Source organism: Schistocerca piceifrons, chromosome 4 (assembly GCF_021461385.2).
Source record: "Schistocerca piceifrons isolate TAMUIC-IGC-003096 chromosome 4, iqSchPice1.1, whole genome shotgun sequence".
NCBI lineage: Eukaryota > Metazoa > Arthropoda > Insecta > Orthoptera > Acrididae > Schistocerca > Schistocerca piceifrons.
The window spans coordinates 538,817,623-538,838,047 of NC_060141.1; positions in this window are offsets into that span (position 1 = coordinate 538,817,623).

Consider the following 20,425-nt stretch of genomic DNA (forward strand, 5'->3'; position numbering starts at 1 on the left):
CAGTATGTCTCTGACTTGCTTCAATGTTGCCCTTTAATCCGACTTGGTGGGGATCCCAAACACTCGACCAGTATTCACGAACTGGTGGCACTAGTGTTCTATACGTGGTCTCCTTTATAGATGAGCCACGCTTTCCAAAAATTCTTGCAATAAACTGAAGCCAACGATTTTCCTTCCCTACTATTGTCCATACGTGCTCGTTCCATTTCATACCAGTAACGTTATGCCTAGATGTTTAATCCACATGATTCTGTCAAGCGGCACAGCAATAATACTGTACTCGAACATTACAGTTGTTTTCCCTACTCATCTGTATGAACTTACTTGTGGCCCCCCTACTCATCTGTATTAACTTACTTGTGATCCCTCTTTCGTAATCGAACAATAGGGACAAGAACCCTGGCACACTGTTATTCGACTGGAAAACTCGCCATTCTGTGTGGCAGAAGCCATGGACGAAGGATAAGTCCAATGGACAAAACATTAACCACTCTCAGGATAAATCATGCTAGAACTATGTAGCGCAGCCTCTAGCCTTGATAATAGCTTCATTTAGGTGAGGACGAGTGTTCAAAAGTTTTTTTTAGGTATGCCACATACGGGTGAAGCGACTCATTAATAATTATATCCCACAGAGCTAGCAAGTTAAGATGTTGTTGATTGCTACGTTACGCACGGTATTCCAAATAATCTCTGATATTACCAGTGGGATTAAAATCGGACAGTAATACATAGTTCGTCCCATCATCCTCTCCATTACAGACAGGCTGCTATTCATGCTAGCTCTTGAGGTTGTATAATACCCCGCTGTGGGTGGAAGCATTCAAACGGGAACAGGGGCTGAACCAGATCGTAGCACTTTCTAATGGATACCACCGTGACTTTGTACAGAATATTAACAGAATTCCTAAGAATGCTTGGAATTAGCAGTACTCCTAATAGACTTAAAGGTTTCTCGGCTCCATCGTTAGAACAATAGGAGGATGTAAGTACATTAGTTCCAGTAGGTAAGTGTACCCCTAGGAATGTTTTGTATTATAGAGTTCCGTACTAGGATTTCACGCCGTGTTGGCAAACAACTTTCGATTCGCAAGACTATCCCGGCATATTTCATTCACGAAATAATGGGGTGAGGTTCAGACATAGTGAATCCCGGCATATTTCATTCACGAAATAATGGGGTGAGGTTCAGACATAGTGAAAAAAAGGTAATCCTTTCAAGTATCTGGGTGTTTACAGAATTACGTATAATGAATATATCGGCCAGACGGATAGAAGACATGAGGTCACATTCTAACTCAGTTTTGGGTACCTATTTTTCAGATACGGGTCATTCTGTCACCAGTATTTCATCCAACATAAGTGTTTTATCATAAACTTAACGGCAACGTTCTTAATGTTCTAGTCGTAGTCTCAACTACCAAGTTGAACTGAAACAGAAATCGAATTTAGGTGGTTTTGACTGTCTCAGTTGGTAACCCAGGCTGTTTGCCAGTATGTGCGGCTCCTTCCTCCCCCCCCCCCCCCCCTCCCCCCTCCCCCTTCCCTCTCTATCTTTGGATCTTTTTGTAGTTTGATATTTGATGGATCCCTGTACTTTAAGTTTTCAAAGAGTTTTAACATTTTTTATGTTTTCCCAATGTGCGCTTTTAGCCCCTCCGATACAACCATTCTATATTTTATATTGTAGTATTTGATATTGTAATCTAGTCTGCACCCAATTCCAAGCAATTTTTCTAACACTCAGAGTCCTCCCTGCGCTTTTGTGCATGCAACACCTGCCCAGTGGACCTCATATGATTCCGCATTAATCTGTAGTCAGACACGGTGCTGCCCTGTACTTCGCGCGTTGGCTCCACTAGAACAAAGTGCAGTTTTCTCTGGTTTGTTGTTTTATCTGTTTCCTTTCGTTCCCCCCATTTTCTTGTATTTTAACCGTTTATTTATATTCCTTTTGTAGTTCAAGCTATTGGCCCCTCTTCTACATTAGTTTACTGTGATGCGTGACATGACTGGAGTAAAATTCTAGGAATCAGTAGAAAAATTTAATATGAAATGTGCTCCAGCACCCTGTTGTAAGTATTGGGCATTGCCATATTTTATACTACTTGCGTTCAGCCATTTTTGACAAAGATCTGAGGTTCTTTTTATCCACGGTTGTCACTTGCTGGTATTATTTAACAATTTCTTTCTGTGCAGGACTTCACCTGATTATGTACTTTACGAAAATGGTCGCAATTTTCTAAACAAGTAATCATACAGCTGCAGCGGTGATTTTATCGAACATAAAATCGGGTGATTTAGCAGGAGTTGGGATACAATACGGTGCAGCAATGTTCTTCAGTCCAGGAGCGTTTCCATAAAGCCCTGTGAACACGGCTGTTGTCATCTTGGAAGATGATAACGTTCAGAGCATACTCATCATGAAGGCTGTGCCGGGTGTTCATCTGTCCGGCAATTTGAATCGGCGCGTTTATGGAGTCTGACGCCGTGCCGTTGGTGCCGCTCTCGCGGAGCACCCTTCCGTGCTGACACGTGAGCGCTCGTGGCTGAGGAGACGTGTGAGGACGTGTATGAGGTTCACTTCGTAGTGTGGTGTGCCAGGGTGCTCAACTCCTGCAGAACAGCGGCAGTTGGCAGCAGTGAATGCCAGAGACGGCATCATTACACCAGTAGGTCCTTCCAATTTGGATGTCACCTCGGCTGTTTGATTCCTGTGGTTGTGGAACAAAGTGGACAATGGAATCTTGCAGAGATTTTATTGGTGAATACACCACGGCAAATGGGAATCGTGAGTGTTGTTTTACATTGTTTGTCTTTCACCTTGGCTGTTACCAGTGTAGGTTGTTACTATCCTCATCACGTAGTTCAATTGAGATATGAGTCGATACTATGGTTGTGTGCTTTATACTCTCTTGAGTTCAGACACCACGTGTGTTCGGCTAAAATTGTGATGTGCTGAAGGAGCTTCTGGATTGGACAGTCGTTCATTTAACTGTTAATTAAGTTGCTTGCTGTGTGAGAGTGTGGCAGTACATTCCTGCTACAAGGTCGCGTAGTCTTGTGGTGAACGATGAATGTCTTAACTTGTTGTGTTCGTGTTTGAAGCTTGAAGTTAGTGATGTGTCTGTATCGATTTCTCCCTGGTCGATTTCACCGGCGTAAGGGATCTCTAGTCCTCCTCGTTATACACCATTGATGAACTGCAGCTGTCTCGAACGAAATTAGAATTATATTAATACCTTCAGCTGTTGACGGGCGTTGATATATATCAACGGGGCAGGTGAAAATGTGTGCCCCGACCGGGACTCAAACCCGGGATCTCCTGCTTACATGGCAGACGCTCTATCCATCTTTTTCTTTATTCTAATTTTGTTCGATATTGTTCGTTCCATTTGTTTGGTGCGTACGTCCCATGACACCCGTTGAAGTTCATTGTTGATCCTTTCACTCAGTTTTTTTATTACAAAGGGCAGCTAACCTTTTTTTTTTTTTTGTGGATCTCATTTTGTTCTATATTGTTCGCTGAATTCGTTCGTGGCGGACGTCCGATGACACTCGTTCAGGTTCTTTGTTGATCCGTTCACTCAGTTTTTTTTTTATTACAGGGGGTAGCTAAGCCCTCTGACCGAACACGCTGAGCTACCGTGCCGGTGACGGCTGCAGGTCATCAATGGTGTCTGTTCTTTCGGACATATCGTTCTGGCAATACCGGCCATGACCTTCTTCTTCTGTGCGGATGCACACATATTCCCCGAACTCTTACAGGACTTGGTAAGAATGTCTTCCACGAGTAATGAGTGTGCTGGGGTGGGACACTTTGAATGTAGTGTGTGGCCATACAAGGTGAGAATGTGGGTCTCGCGGGAGGCGTGCGCGAGATAGTCCCTTCAGTCGAGCTATCCTCTGTGCCCTCGGTGGCTCAGATGGATAGAGCGTCAGCCATGTAAGCAAGAGGTAGCAGGTTCGAGTCCCGGTCAGGGCACACATTTTCACCCGTCCCCGTTGATATGTATCAACGCCAGTCAACAGCTAAAGGTATTAATATAATTCTAATTTAGTCCTCTTCGTGGCGAGAGGATGGATGCCTCTATTTGGGACGAGCTTTCAAGCAGTGCACAAGCGCGAAACTGAGTCTTGCCTGTGGAGAGTGAGCGGCACGTACCCTGGACAGGAGGAGGAAGCTGTTTCCCTGGCTCGCGTGCTGGTGTTTATGGCCGAGACGAGCAGGCAACTGGATCGGCAGCCCGGAAGATACAAAAGGCAGGTTGTTGCAGGGCCAACCGGCCGTGATGCGGGATATGCAAGCCCCACTGCACCGAAAGCCGAAGTCCTCGGCATCTGATCAACGGAAGGTCACTACAGCCAAGTTCATTTTCTTCAAGTCTATTGACCTCTTAAATTCACTTGGTGGTTATTCCAACAGGTACCTGTGACGAACGATAGGGCGTTATTTTGAACCTCTGAGTAAAGATCGGTCTTGAACGTTGCTCTCGGTAAAGAGCATGTGCGCTGTCCGCATTAAATGTATTCTACTTCGTCTTTTAGGCAGTTGAGCAATGTGGTCGTGACTTGTTTAACTGTTTTTTTATTGTTACACTGATAGTTGTAGCCACTTGCTAAGCGGGCAGGGCAGTATTGTTACGCCCTGTGGAATTAACTTACTTTGCGATATGTGATTTAACTGTGCTGCTATCTATTGTGGAATATCTCTAGTATTTGTGAAGCAATGAACTAATTTGGCATGGGGCATGACACACTGGCGGATAATAAAATTTGTACTTCAGCAACGGTCCGCAGCTCGTGGTCGTGCGGTAGCGTTCTCGCTTCCCACGCCCGGGTTCCCGGGTTCGATTCCCGGCGGGTTCAGGGATTTTCTCTGCCTCGTGATGACTGGGTGTTGTGTGCTGTCCTTAGGTTAGTTAGGTTTAAGTAGTTCTAAGTTCTAGGGGACTGATGACCATAGATGTTAAGTCCCATAGTGCTCAGAGCCATTTGAACCATTTTTTAACTTCAGCAACGTGTGACAGAGCAGAAGCCAGTTTATTGAACGCGTGCCCCTAATGGTTATTTGTACGATTGGGGGGTAAAGCGCTGCAATGGAAGTCAAATCAGCAAGGAATTGTATTTATAAGTATTATTATTATCCTGGTTCAAATGGCTCTGAACACTATGGGACTTAACATCTGAGGTCATCGGTCCCCTAGAACTCAGACCTACTTAAACCTAACTAACCTAAGGACATCACACACATCCAACCCGAGGCAGGATTCGAACCTGCTACCGTAACGGTCACGCGGTTCCAGACTGAAGCGCCTAGAACCGCTCGGCCACAGTGGCCGGCGGAGGTTCGGAAAACCATGTTTAATAACCCTGCTTTAGTCGCACTGTCATCAGTGACTTCTGTGTTGTTATTGCGCATTGAAGGTATTGATTACGTCTTGCCAGTGGTGTGCTTTATGTATGACCACAATCTCTTTTGGTTTTCTGCCAGATTCCGAGACAGAGTTTCGTTGTGAAAATTATTAAAAGCATCTTGGATTGAAGTAAGCGCTATTTTTCGAACTTCTGAAAAACTTTGCTAATCTTGGGGATTTTGCGTTCTTTAAAATTTGGCATGCTCTCTTCGTTGCTTCTGCAACAGCGATCTGACGCGTTTTGTGTACCATGGGGGATTAGTACCATCACTTATTAATTTATGTGGTATATATCTCTCAACTGCCATCGATACTATCTGTTTAAGATCATTCCACATCTTTTCTACCCTTACATGATCAGATCGGAAGACTGTCTCTTAAAAAGGCGTTGAGAGCATTTTTATCGGATTTTTTAAGTAGATGTACTTCGCATTTGTTTTTGATGGTTGTTGGTGTTATGGTATTCATCCTAGCAGCAACTGCCTTGTGGTCACTAATCCCTGTATTCGTCACGGTACTCCCTATTTGTCCAGAATTATTTGTTGCTAAGAGGTCAAGTATGCTTTCGCAACCATTTACGTTTGCAGTGGGCTCATGAACTAATTGTTCAAAATAATTTTCTGAGAAAGCAGTAATCGTGGAGAGGCTACATTGCGGATGTGCCCGAATGCTGGTTTATATTTTCAGTGCAGGGTATCGCGAACTCCGTTAGTAGCCAAGCTTACGGCTGTTGACCTGGTTACACGCAATAAAGCGCAAGCTTCCTGGTTCCGTAGTGTAAGCTACAACTAGTGTGGCTACATTCAAACACGTCCACTGAGCTCTGCAGTTCTCTAAGGCTACCAGTGTAAAATCTGAATGGTGAATAGAGCTAGCTCCTGATTACTAATTAAGATATTAGATAGTATATTACTGGTTTTCCGCATAAGGATGGGCAGGTTACTGCCTGCTTTTAATTTATTATTACAAACGCTAGTGCCGATAGCCTATGCAACTGCCTAGTATTAAGTTATCTGAAAGACACACTAGCCAGTATAAGTAGTGCTTTTACGTTGTGGCTAAGTATACTAGCGGCCCAGGTTGATAACTGTAATAGCTTGGCATTGGGTGTCGATTGAGTGCCGGATATAATTGGTTCTCTGTGTATCAGTGTAGTCATACGTATGTTACGTTGTTGTGGTGTTGTGTATGTGTCTTGGTGGCCGCGTTTGCTCAGCAGCGTATGTAGAAATATCTTTCAAGTGTGATCTGTTGTTAGTTAAGTTTGATTTTCCAGTTTCAAGGCTTAAGAAATTTACAGTAATTAAAATCGTTGGAGATCTTATGATGATATGTTTTCCAGTCATAGAGTTCCTTTTCAAATTACTGAAACATTGTAAGGGTTGCAATCCATATTAAAGTGATAAATTTTTGAATCAAAAGATCCAGATCTAAATATCACAATCAGATTAGAATTTTGAAGGCACTTAATTGTAATAGTGGGCTATTTTAAGCTGCAGGAGGAATCGTTACCAAATAACCTAGAGCTAGTAAATCATAGTGTCTTGGTAAATGACTTTAACCTGCCTCATTCCTTCTATGGCAGACGCCAGACAGCAAACTGTTGTCGGTGCTGCCATTTAAGGGCCCACCACTTATACGAATCTCTGTTTCAGATTAGACAGCTGATCCTGTCGCAAGTACTATTACAGGTGACTTCGTATGGTGCCGTTACTCCCTCGTTGCTAGGATGAAGAGGCGCCCGAAGCTCTCCGTAGATACTACTGCTTTTACTAAATTTGAACAAAGAAAGTTCAGCTCAACCGCATCAATCAAATAAACCCACACCTCCAATCATATATTTCTACAACACACAGAAGGACTGGCAACACTTAGTCTCTGAGTTCGATCCGGTAGTCCATGTGCGCCGCCAGCGGTCCCGGCGTGTTCTCGCACTGTGCGGACCTGGCTCCTCCTTAGTCCGCAACCGAACTGCCTACTGACACGACCCGGAAGAATCACGACATCGCCCCAAAGGTAGGGCCACAGTTACTATATATCGATAACCGCCGCCGTTGCCACTAGCGGACAGGCGACGCTTGCGAAACCAAGTGACGCCAGTCAGAAATGGCAAACAACCGCAACCATGTCAACTAAACGATATGGTCTGGCCTCCAGAAGAGGGTGGAAACCTACAAACAGCACCAACGCGAGCCGCAGCACGGTTCACTAGTGTGACAGTACCATCACATACATCGCTTTGTGATAATAAGTAAAACTACCAGCTTAATGTTCTTAACTGTTCTGGAGGGAAATACATTGTTAGTAGTTTATCATGTAAGTTTTGTGAATTTGCCTTTGCTGAGGCAAGCCTGAGCTGGTACAGTGACTCATCTAGCTGGGCGCAGCGCTATGAGTATGGTACAGCTCAAGCTCTCCCCTGCTGGGCTGCTGGTTCACAGAAATGTCGTGACTAAATGATGGCTGGTTTCTTGTGTCTGTGTGGCGGCACTGTTTTGGAAGATAACAGCACCACCGCTGGTGTGATGAATCGGCATTTCCTGTTGATTGCAAGCACGTGATACCGAATTGTCCCGTGTTCAGTGTGGAAAAATTCTAGAGTCTAACTGTCTGGATGATGTCAGCTAATCAGAAGGGTCATCAGCATAGGCACTGTAGAGAAAATGTCTAAACTAATGAGGGACGACTCAGCATATAAAGTGTACCAACCTCCGATCAGTTAATGGGCACAGTGCAGTGAAGAAGTTTTGACAGGCTTCATTCATCCCCATTGCGGTCGGAAGAAGGCAATGGCAAACCACCTCCGCTACAACCTTGCCTAGTCGGCGGTGCGGGTCTCTCGAATCGCTCCCTACGCTCTTCGGAGTATGAGACCTCATCATCAGCGTGTTGAGTGCGTTACTTGTTCATCACTGTGGCGACAATTACAAATCCTCCCCTCCACGCCGTAGTTTTCTGGGAGTGGACAGGAACGTTAATCAGCCGTGGAGTCGGTTCGGTGACGCATGACCAAGAGGTCACACGAGACAGAGAGAGAGAGAGAGAGAGAGAGAGAGAGAGAGAGAGAGAGACGCCTAGCCGCGGCCTGGCGCAGTGTTCGCTCAATCGATAGGGTAAGTGTAGACCTTTTAGCGCTAGCGTTGCTTTTGCTCTGAGCAGCACACACTCTGCGAGATGAATTCCACATCTTGTGTTGCTTTACAGTGTCTTTACTTATTTGAGTCTTGGATCCAGTTTTTAACTTGCGTTTGCGAGCTTCACAGGTTTTGGAAAGCCAGTCGCAGTTCCATAGTAGTCTTTTGTTCAGTTAGAGGTAGCCACCACTTTTTAGCAAAATAATCTGTACCCAAGTGAGCTTCGCTCAGACGATCATTTATTATACTTCTGGGCACGTAAACGTGCTTTCCATTCTGAAAATTAATTTGTTAGATTTTTGCAGAGACAATTTGTCTTTTATTTGAGCATCAAATGAAGAATTGTCTATTGATTCATTTCGAGAAAATATGTACACGGTTTCCCAAAAAGAATTATCCGATTTTAACTTATAATAATATTGAAACAAATGTCAGTAGGTAACTGAAACAGCGCTAGATGTAATCGATATGGTCTAGAGTTTCAGAAAAAATCCGCTAGATGTCCCTACGAGCACAGTTTCCTCTATGCCAACGTGCCTCAACGTTGGATAGGGCGTACAGGACCGCGAGACCAGGCTTTACACTCTTGGCCTCCTAGGTCCCCTAACTTAACACAATGTGATTTCTTCCTATGGGGGTATGTTAAACAATGTGTTTACGTTCCTCCCTTACCTCGTGACATTGATGAACTAAAAACTAGAATTTCAGCTGCTGTAGCTTCAGTGACAGAAGACATCTTACGCTCAGTTTGGGATGAATTCGGCTATCGGCTAGATGTCGTCCGTGCAGCCAATAGAGGACATATTGAACATTTATGTTGGATTTTTATAAACTTCTATGTTTTCTGAGTAATTTAGTATGCAGTTTTTTGGTGTTCATCCATTCTTCCTAATAAATAATTCTATTTAAAATCGGGTCATTCTTTTTGGGACAACCTGTATTTTGGTTGTGAAGCAATTTCCAAAAATTAAATAGTGTGTTTAAAAGAACTGATTTATTTTCCCCTTTTCTTAAGTCTTACGGCCCATAAATATAAAGATGACCAATTTCTTCTACGTAGCTAAATTGTGCACTCACTGTGGTGGCTTTCCGTTGCAAAGTAGTTACCCCTACAGTCCTTTTTCAATTACTGTGATTAGCAGTTTGCTGGGTTAAGGCAATATAAAGCTTAGACGAGTTTGGACATCGTTTGCATGATGAGCAAGAAGTGTGGCAGGCAGGTGGTATATCCACTGCCGAGCCCCAGCACGTCACGCTCACAGCAACGATCCTTACTAGCTGTGCGTCTCACCGCCTCCAGTCTGAAATACACCTCGCACATACTGCTGATTAAAAGCCTCGTTGCCGCGCGGAGTGGCAGCGCGGTTTGAGGCGTCATGTCACGGACTGCGCAGCCCCTTCCGCCGAAGATTCGAGTCCTCCCTCGGGCATGGGTGTATGTGTCGTTCTTAGCCTAAGTTGGTTTATGTAGTGTGTAAGACTAGGGAGCGATGACGTCAGCAGTTTGGTCCCTTAGGAATTCACACACATTTGAACATTTCGTAAAAGCCTCGTTGCGCCATCGCTGGACTTGACGCCTTGCATAGTTTGAAAAGAGGCAAAACCGTGACTCAGAGGACAACACAACACTCCTTGAGGCAGCGACTGTCTACTTTATGTGCTGTTTGGCCCACTGGAGACCTGCACCTTTACGTATCACAGTGAGCCAAGGTCTCACTGCTTACAGTTCACTTTGCATATTCTCTCGGAAACTGGTTGAGATAGATTTGCATTCACTGACAGCAGCAGTTATTGTCGAGTTTGAATCCGATTGGTGAGGCACGACACTCGTTCCCTATTCCTGTCGGTTAACAACTTTGTAGAACCACTGTTTATACGGCATTTTACATGGCTCTGAGAGTGGCACGTCGCACTGGATAAGACTCGTTGATACACTAACAAGTCAGGCAATTTCATTCACTGTATGGTCATGGCCTCTTCAACAACAATTGAGTATTAGACACAAGACATAAACTTGTTAGTGACAAAGTTTTGCCGTTCTCACGCCTGCATTAACAAGTTTGTGTCTTGTGTCTAATACTGAACTGTTTCAGGGGAACCTTTGAGTAATGGATAATTGTATATAAGTTACATTCACAGGTGATGACGGTTCAGCCAAAATTATGATTTAACCAGTCTGTATGTCTGATGTAACCAAACGGATGCTAAAGAGCAGCCAGATTTTAGCAAACCTGTAGTTAAAATCTACTGGGTTATTAGGCCGTGTCATATTTCTACAAAAATAACAGACGTTTCGACCCCTGTGATGGGATCTTTCTCAGGATCTTCTGGTGTCCACTACTGCTAGAACAGCAGCACTACTGCTAGAACAGCAGCAGTAGTGGACACCAAAAGATCCTGAGGAAGATCCCATCAGAGGGGTCGAAACGTCTGTTATTTTAGTAGAAATATGACGCGGCCTAATAACCCAGAAGATTTTAACTACAGTGACAACGGCCAAGAAAGCCTGCGGAATTACATTTAGCAAAACCTGTCTGGGATATAAACTTGGAACCATCGAAGTTCATTACTGACGGGAAGCTCCGTAATCATACTGATGTTCTGTTCTAAATTTTTGTCTTACTTGCGTTAAGCAGTATTTTTAAAAGGTTGTGGTTTTTAGGCATGGTGTTTTAATAGTTCCTAAGCTGCTTGTGAGCCTTATTTTAACTTTGTTTCTGTTTATGAGTCATCTTGTGGGACACGCGGGGCGTTCAGTAGGTAATGCAACTCTTTTATCTCTGCCAATTTCGGTAAAAATAATGCAGCATTTGTTTTGAGACATCGTGGAATACTCCCGCTTCAGCCCCTATGGTTTTATGAAGTTCCTATTGGTGGCGATGCTATACGATGGCTTCAAAATGGCGTCTGGAACGGAGGTCTGTTCCAAGCAGAGAGCTGTCACTGACTTTCGTTTGGCTGAGGTGTACTACAGATCACAGTAAAACACCTCACTGCACAACTGGACGTCTGTTGGTAGTGCTGGCCACCAGTTGAGGTACTCAAGTGACTCAAATGGCTCTGAGAACTATGGGACTTAACTTCTGAGGTCATCAGTCCCCTAGAACTTAGAACCTAATTAACCTAAGGAAATCACACACATCCATGCCCGAGGCATAATTCGAACCTGGGACCGTAGTGGGCGTGCGGTTCCAGACTGAAGCGCCTAGAACCGCTCGACCACAACGGCCAGCTTTAGGTACCCAAAGCGTGTGCCCCCTGGGTTCCTCGCTGCCAAACAGAAGACCATAAAGAGCAACGAAGGACATCTGAGTGGAGTTGCTTGCTCGTTGCGAGGTTGATCATGACACTCTTTTGGCGAACATCGCCAAACGATGGAACATGTGTTCATCACTTCGAACCGGAAACAAAACAGCAATAGATGGTGTGGCGCCACATCACCTGTTCTCCGAAGAAAAAAAATTCAAAGCCGCACCCGCATCCTGTATAGTCAAGGCGACGATCTTCTGGGATTCTGAAGGGGTTATTCTGTTTGATGTCCTCCATTATGGTGCAATGAACAACTCTGGAGTGTATTTTGCTACCCTCAGAAAATGAATAAATAAATAAATAAAACTCCAGCATGTTCGTCGCCACGAAAATGCAAACGAACTTCTCCTTCTCCATGAGAACGTAAAGCCTCACAACAGTCTGCGCAGCTGAGAGGAGTTGACAACACTTCACTGGGCTGTTCTTCCTCATCCAACACGCAGCCCGGATCTCGTACCTTCCGACTTCCATCTGTCCTTGGAAAGAAGTATGTGGATGATGGGGAGGTTTTGATGCAAAAATACGTTGGCTCCAACGTCGACCAGTAGTGGTACCATAGGGGCATACAGGTACTGCCTGGAAAGGCGCTGTCGCTCTTAACGGAGATTACGTTGAAAAACAGGGTTTTGTAGCCAAAAGAGTGGGTAATAATATGATGTATTGGAATTTGGATAAAACCAACCTGCTTTCAGAGAAAGTGTTACAATACTTATTGAGCGACCCTCATAACTGTAAGCGTTGAATCTGTTGGTTACTTGAGACCTCTTTAAATTTCGAGACAAAATGCTCTTAAGAAGGATCTCGAGCCGTGGCTGGCTCATGCTACGCGCTGGATTAAACCTTCGTTGCGATTCTGTGATTAGTCTCTCACGGTTATCTCGATTATGCTGTTATCCTCTCGTTCTGCGGGTGGCAGCAGCGGTGTGTATCGATATTCGCACCTTGGGCTATCTTTGACCTGGCGTTTATAGTTTCCGGCTGGGTGGTGTGCAACCAGTCGTTCGGTTCGCGTGGAGCAGCGAAGAATTCTCTGGAGGTCGTATTTTGGCCGGGGCCGCTGGCGGTCTCTACGCGGTGTCGGAGTGTGTGGGGCTATTCCCATTGTTACGAGGATTGTGGCTCACCGATCCTGGGCACGAAAGTTGAGTTTTGATTTAATCTACCAGTAAGTCAAGACTGTTCACATTATGTCGTTTGGAGTTCGTTGTCGGCTGTTGGGATATTCCCGCGAGCAAGAACGTGGTTTTCAAGTAGGAAAATTCTAGCCACCCTCTGGTGGAGTTGCACTGTATTGGGTTATTTGAATTGAAGCGCACCAGCGGAATCTTCTGCCTTGTGGCCGTTAACGTTCCGGTTACCTGCCATGGCCGTTGACGTAAATTTCAGGCAGTGTAGTTTCCTCATCGTGTTGTTGCTCTCCAGCACGGTGTGTAGTTTGACAGCTCCAAGTATGATTGGCTGTGGGCTCCAATGTCTTCAACGTTATTCCGTTGAACTCCCTGTTGTGCCCTGGTTGGGTGAGGTGGAAGTTATCTTGTCGGTGGGTCCATTGACTGTCGGTCGGTTGGGTTGTCGTCGGATCGTAAATGGTTGGCCCGACCGCCTGTCTCACCTAAGCGAGCGTTAGTGTCTGAATTCCAGGCCGACCCTTGAACGTCTGAGCGCCCTTGGGTGTACTGCCTTTTTTTTATTTGTTCTTGTTGCTGGTACTTGTATGGCTTCTAGCAGATATTTTTTAGATTAAGGTTCTTTTGCCCTTAAGGCGTAATATTCTTAGGCCTTCAACCTGATTTAAAGAACTGTTTCACGTAAGACCTTTGACATTTTAAAGGTTTGAATGTCGTTGAATTGTAAGTGTCGGGCCTTCAGCCGACTTCGAGTTTGAGTTGTTTTGCTCTTAAGGCCTTCAGCCTAAATTAAAGAACTGTTTCACGTAAGGCCTTTGGTATTTTAAAGAAAAGTTATGTAGTTTTAAGTGTTAGGCCTTCAGCCGATTTGAATTTAACTTGCCAGAATTGAATTTAGCTTGTTTGCTCTTGAAGTGTCTGATTCGTTGGGCCTTCAACCTAACTAAAGAACTGTTTTAACATAAGGCTTTGTCTTTTAAATTTCTGGTTTGGTTGGGTTTTGCCTAATTAAGAAGTTTTACTCAAGGCCTAGTTTTTTTAAAAAAAATTTAATGCTGTTTAGCCTTAAGTGTTGGGCTTTCATCCGATTTTGAATTCAAATTGTTTGCTCTGAAAATCTCAGATTCTTTGGCCCTTCAGCCTAAATAAAGAACTGTCGTAAGATAAGGCTTGCCTTTTAAATTTCTGATTATGCTTGCGTTTTAAGTTATTGACCTTCGGTCGTTTTTAAATTAAAGTGGGTTTCAGCCAGTAACTAAGTCCCAAAGATTAAAGCTGTGTGTTTAAAAAAATTTTTTGGGGGCGCTTGTAATGTTTGATCAAATAATAAAGTTGTATGTTCGAGTGTAACTGACAGTCCGTTATTTTGGCCCCTTTCCACAATTTAAACAACCTGTCCTGGCCTGCGGGTTAAGCTGGGCGTTTCAGGTCTTAAAGTTATAGCGATTTGTTATGCGTCTCCAAGGTGATTATTTAAATAAATGTAAATCTTTTGTAATTCACAACTCAACTCAATGGTTTCTGGCCTTCCATCCTGCTACGAAGTACCACCAGAACACAAAAAATTGTTATGACAGTTCCGAACAAGGCACAGAAGCGAAGTCGGAGAATCGCGACAGCTGAAAGCGACTGTGTGGTGCGAAATAGCAGATAGTTGGGTAATCAGCCTATCGCTTCCTTCAGGTGTTAAATGAGAATGTATGACCTGTTATAACTCGTTTGTAAAACGTTAATTGTTTTCATACAAGACAGCGCACTACTGCATTACTTGCGTCCCATACGTGTCTGATTTGATGAGACGTCTCGTACATGGCTGTGGACAACGAGGAGCTAATAAGTGGTCACAAGTCCAGACGTCATAACTTGTGACTTGTTTTCATGGATTTGGGAGGAAGAAGAGATATAGTGGACAAAACCGTGCACGTGGCATGAACAGGAGGTACCGAAAGGACTCGATTTGGAAGAAAAACTGATTATTCGAAACTGGTAGTCCTCACTCGCCGCAAGCAATTTACATTCAGCAAAGAAAGCTTAATTTGTTGAAGAAGAGAAGGTTAAGTAGACGGATCATAGGATGTTGGAGACACCTAACAAAGTGCTATCTAGAAAAAATAACTTTTTATCGTTTATGAAAATAGACGATGAGAAACTATTAACATTAGATAGGAGTATATTAAGAATTATTTAATGTCGCAATGAAAATACCAGGAAGTGGCCGACCCTCATTCTCACCTAGCGCCACGTATCCGGAGCCCCTGTCCATGTCCATGTCCGAAAGAACAGACACAACACATTCATATAACTGCTTCGCCTTGTTCGGCAATGAACTTTGCTTGGCCGAGAGAAGAATACATCTGTCCTTTCGGGCGCTAGGCACTTGGGAGGTGCTGATATCATGCGTAGCGTTAGTATTAACACATCGATTCCATATTCATATGCAATCATAGCATACAGACCAGTGCTAACAGCGATACTATGCAACTATAAACCACGTTCAAAAAGGAGAAGTTCTTGACACTGCACAACTGGATGTACTTACATAAGTTTCTGCTTCTTACAGGCGGAATACAATATCTTCTCGCAAACAAGCAACATACAAATTCGATTTCTGACCAACAAGGAGAGTGCTTGATCTACCCATCCGGATGGGCATCCGATTGAATTGCCACTTCCGTGATGGGGAGGCGTACATTTTTTTGGGGTGGGGGGATGTGAGAAACCCGCTGCATTATCTTTCCTTATACACGAGATGTCGAAGTCGTAACACCTACCTGCATGTGCATTTGCGCTGAAATGCTAATTATTTGAATGACAGGGAATGTAGTACGCTTCATGGCAGTTTGGCGTGAACAGCAGAATATATCTGTCTCTTCTTTATTAGGGTGCCGTGGTTGTTATCACCTTTTCCTTGATCATGGCTCTGCTAGGTGTTCTTGAAGTCACACCGCAAATAATTCGTTTCACACTCCTTTGCATACGAAAATCCTTAGCTTTAATAAATGGATTACCCCAAAATATTGTACCTTATGGCATTACGGAATGAATTCCGTACAAAATAAAAAAAAGACGGAAAACGTGGAGCATGGAAACAGAAAGGTCGATAGGTTCTCTCTTTTTCTCCTGCGCTTTCCGAATGAGGCCAATCGGCAATGCAATCCTTTAAAAACATTTCAGGCGTGTCTCCGTGTTTTAAGTTTTGAAAATCCTTTAATTTTTCCACAGTTACTTACAAATCTATTCTACTTAATATGCATATCTTCTTCTTAGTAATGCAATATTTTAGATACAAGATTGCTATAATATGTTTCCTACTCAATCGTTTCTTCGTTAACTAATATCTTAGTTCTCACTGAATAATTTCCACGAAATGCCATTGTCTTAGATTTAGTAGAAGATATTTTGATAGTGTTTATTCAGATCTAAAATTTCTTTTTGTAAATCATTGTCTCTTGAAAAATTAGTGTAAGATCATCAGCATGCAGGAGTGAGTATAGATTTACAGAATTGTTTAACTGTACCCAGTGTTTATCCTACAATTCCTCATGCAAACTGCGCCATTTTAAATGTTGGACAACGTAGGGATACACTAAAGCCTTGTCTCACCTGATGACATGACTGATTTTTCTTTGTACAGAGTTTCGATAGCTGATATAATCTGTAAAAGATAATCACTGTGCTTCGTTATTTATCACATCTTTTCCCCAATCACATTATCAGACGACTTCTCAAAATCTACAAAAGCAATATATGTTCCTTTGTAAACTGTTTCTGCTTTCCAGTAACCTGTTGTAAAATAAAAACTGTATCAATCGTTGATAGTCCCTTTCCGCATCCGACTTATTCTTCCACTAGTAAACATTCTGTTATTGTTTTCGGTCTTGTGCTTGAAATTCTTGAATAAGGTTTGCATGGTGTGTCAAGTAAGCTTATCCTTTGTAGTTTTCCCTTATGTTGCTTCCCTTTCTTATATATCGATATTACTTTTTGTTTCATCCAATTTCCTGATACATCATTTTCCTTCCAGCACAATGCATACAAATGTAACCATTTGTAGTAATAATGTGTAGTGATAAATCTTCATATTTAATTAACTTTGCATTAATTCCGTCTAAACATGTAGCTTTTCAATTTCTTGTGGTCTCCAAAGTTATTGTGATTTATTTCATTGTTAGTATGTCATCTACGCATTTTAATTCTATTTCTGGATCTTTTTCTTTCATCTCTCCAATTTTAACGTCATACCATACGTTTTTGCAGCATTTAATTCTCTCTTCTTCCTTAATGCTATTCAAACGAATTCTATCATACTTTATTTAATGTTTTCTATGAATTATCTGCAATCTGCTAAGGAGCATGAATACATGTTCTATGTTACTTATGAATTTATTCTGGACTTGCTGCAGCGCTCTCTCCACAATTCGCTTTGTGTAATTCCTTTCTTTACATAGAATTCTTTATTTCCTAGGATAGGCTTCGAAAGATTTTTTTATAAGCTGTTTGTTTTTCTTGTATTGATTCTGTTGACCACATTTAATTTACGCCTTCTGCGGTAATTTTTCTTTCCTAAAATCTGTTTTACAATTTTTATTGCATTTTCAATATTTGTCCATTCTTCCTGAATAGTGGATAATTGCTCTAATTATTTTCTTAACCTATTCTGCTATAGGTCCTTAATACTTTCTCTTCTTGCTTCTGTGTAGTAAAATGTTTCTTCTGCTTCCATTTAGCAAAAGCGTCAGTTTGACATCTTAAAAGATGATGATCAGTTCCAGTGTCAGAACTTCCGTATACTCTTGTATGTTTTACTTGAAGCTGGTATTCTTCTATTCACCATCAAATAATCTTTCGTAAATGAAAACAAAGACAATGGAAAAATAGAAAACAATTGCAGAATTGTTCAAGGTTCGAACACGGCTTCCAGTACACGACAGGAAGACATTTCATAGGGTGTGTTCGCCTGTGGTTGGAAGTAGTGAGGAAGCAGTATGCAGACGGCCAGGCCGTGCTAGAGGATAAGCACCACACTGTCCTCCCCAGTACCACTGGCGTGGGGGCCTCGCTGTGGGCGCGAGGTCCTACTATACCGCTTGCCTGCCTGGCTGCCGTTATGCGCGGAGGAAGGACCCCTCGCCCACGTGTCAGCCGCGCCCACGGCGGAAGGCAAGGACACCCGCCTCCGGGCCGAGGACTTTTAAAACTCGTCGTGCCTGGAGGAGCTTTTAACAGCCGAGACGAATGATGCACTGCTTAAAGCACAGGACCTGTGTTCCAGAGATGCAGGGTTAAAAGCCCGATCTGAACGCCCTGGTATTAGTCTCCTGCACCTTGAACCATCAAGGCAGATGTCAGGATCAACAATGGATTTTCACTGTGCAGCGGAGTGTCCGCTGATTTGAAACTTCACAGCAGATTAAAAATGTTTGCCGGGAGTGCATTCGAGGGCAGCGGCCTTGCCGCAGTGGATACACCGGTTCCCGTGAAATCACCGAAGTTAAGAGTTGTTGGGCGTGACCGGCGCTTGGATGGGTGACCATCCAGCCGCCATGTGCTGTTGCCATTTTTCGGGGTGCACTCAGCCTCATGATGCCAATTGAGGAGCTACTCGACCGAATAGTAGCGGCCTCGGGCAAGAATACCATCATAGAGCGGTGTGCTGACCCCAAGCCCCTCCTATCCGCATCCTCCTCTGAGGATGACACGGCGGTCAGATGCTCCCGGTAGGCCACTCGTGGCCTGAAGACGGAGAGGGAGTGCATTCGAACCTGAGACCGTAGTCAGTCGCGGCTCTGACGACTGAGCAATCCAAGCACGACTCGTGACCCGTCCTCACAGTTTTACTTCCACCAATACCTCATCTAGAGCGGTTGGACAAAAATGTGGGAACCCCGCGAGAACTGTATGCTTTGAACGTAAACGCAGATGCTAGTTAAGCGTGCAGGTAGCGCTGTTTTGTGTGACCACGAACAGCACCTGTGCGATGTCCTCAGTACGTTGCTAGTCTCTTATCCCGTCAGAAAAATGTTCTGTGAAAAATGTTCTGTTTTCACATTATGTCACAGCTAAGTGAATTCGATCGTTGACGAATTTTTCGTGATCGTGTGGTCGGTGCTTCCGTAATCAACGTAGCCCAGTTGTTTGGTGCTCCAAGAGACATCCTGTCTGAGATTTATACCGCATACAGGGAAAGCAAAAAAATCATCCGCTAAGTCGCAATGCGAACGAAAGAACGTTTCCATGACGGATGGTCACTGAAGAGAATTTTGACGAAAAGCAAGCTGCAAAAGTCACCGCAGAACCGAATGTCGCATTCGCGATCCCTGTTGTTGTTGTTGTGGTCTTCAGTCCTGAGACTCGTTTGATGCATCTCTCCATGCTACTCTATCCTGTGCAAGCTTCTTCATCTCCCAGTACCTACTGCAACCTACATACTTCTGTATCTGTTTAGTGTATTCATCTCTTGGTCTCCCTCTACGATTTTTACCCTCCACGCTGCCCTCCAATGCCAAATTTGTGAACCTTGATGCCTCAGAACATGACCTATCAACCGATCCCTTCTTCTAGTCAAGTTGTGCCACAAACTCCTTTTCTCCCCAATTCTATTCAATACCTCGTCATTAGTTAGGTGATCTACCCATCTAATCTTCAGCATTCTTCTGTAGCACCATATTTCGAAAGCTTCTATTCTCTTCTTGTCCATGTTTCACTTCCGTACATGGCTACACTCCATACAAATACTTTCAGAAACGACTTCCTGACACTTAAATCTATACTCGATGTTAACAAATTTCTCTTCTTCAGAAACACTTTCCTTGCCATTGCCAGTCTAGATTTTATATTCTCTCTACTTCGACCGTCATCAGTTATTTTGCTCCCCAAATAGCAAAACTCCTTTACTACTTTAAGCGTCTCGTTTCCTAATCTAATTCCCTCAGCATCACCCGACTTAATTCGACTACTTCCATTATCCTTTTGTTGATGTTCATCTTGTATCCTCCACCGCAGAACCGAATGTCGCATTCGCGATCCCTGTCAGCACCAAATCAACACGAAGCTACTAGAGCTGGGAACTGCAGGACGAGCTGGAATTCCAGAACACTCATCAGTGATGCAAGTGCCCATAACAGGAAAACTGGTGCCGATGTCACTTTTATTGTATTTTGCTTGTACTGGAAATAAAATTATTATAGCACTGCTAGAGTATGAATAACATACAGGAATCAATTACTTACAAGGTATTCATTACGGAGAAAATTAAATAAAGTAACGCGAGAAAGTAATAACAACATAAATACAACGATTTATGCGTACAATAAGAATTTATAAAATGATGACAAAAAAAGCAAGATTACGAGGAGGACCCAGTATTCGGTACTTCTGACTGCTACTTTGTTAGCTGCAGCATGATCACCAACAGTACAGGTACGATAGTGTAGTTCCT